Source organism: Orycteropus afer, unplaced genomic scaffold (assembly GCF_000298275.1).
Source record: "Orycteropus afer afer isolate SDZICR_OR568_19922 unplaced genomic scaffold, OryAfe1.0 scaffold00770, whole genome shotgun sequence".
Classification (NCBI taxonomy): domain Eukaryota; kingdom Metazoa; phylum Chordata; class Mammalia; order Tubulidentata; family Orycteropodidae; genus Orycteropus; species Orycteropus afer.
This window is the reverse complement of record NW_006922357.1, coordinates 440,764-441,730: the sequence shown is the minus strand read 5'-3', so window position 1 is coordinate 441,730 and position 967 is coordinate 440,764.

The following is a 967-nucleotide window of genomic DNA, read 5'->3' as shown; positions in this document are numbered from 1 at the left end:
CCCTACCATGGAGTTGATTGTCAGTCTCATCATGGAGAATAACTACCACCACTGCCCAGGCACTTAACTAGGCCTTGCCAAGTTGACACACAAACATAACTACCACAATTCTACCTCTTGTCAACTTGGCATCTGTACAGATCTTCATTGGGTGACATCCATACATATCTCCTCCACCGGGTGGCTCCAGTCCCCTAGTTCCTGACTAGTGGCCTTACCCCCTTGGCCTGGTGGGGCCCATTCCTCTCCCTCTTGGGCATGGAAGCCCCCCCCCACCTTGGGCAGAGGCTATGGCTCCATTCCACTGGCTCACATGAACGAGCAGCCCCACACTTCAGAACCAAGTTGGTGAAGGCCTGGCTCTTTGAAACTTATGGGGCTGTGATCTTTCCACCCACAAAGGCAATGGTCCTACCTTTTCAGGCTGAGGCAGCTCTTCTTCCATTTCCTTGGTCTCCGCTTCTGCCAATTAATGCCCGAGGGCAACCCACTCCGCCAGGAATCTTCTTGCCCCAAAGGACATTTAGCTTTCTTGCTCTGTGGACTGGCCAACTTGCTACTCCATTTCATGCCGGTCTTTTCTACCAATTAATACCTGAAGGCAACCCACTCTGCCAGTAAGCCGCCTAACCAAAGGCATCAAGCTTTCTCCTCTGTGGGCTGGTAAGGCTGTTGCTTTCTCATGCCAGTTCTCTCAGCTCTGCTCCTGCCATCTCTCCTGCTGGTCTCTTGCTCTGCTCCTGCTGTCTGTCATGCCATATGCCGGGGTCTCTCTGCCAGGGTCTTGGGTCAAGGACACACTCCTCTCTTGTTTCCACATTTTAAGCACCTGTCAGAGCAGCACCCCACTCTCTTGGTACCATATTCTGTTCTGGTTACCTAGGGCCACTCTGACAGAAATATACCACAAATGGGATGGCCTTAACAAACAGGAGTTTATTCTTACAGTTTGGAGGCTTTAAGTCCT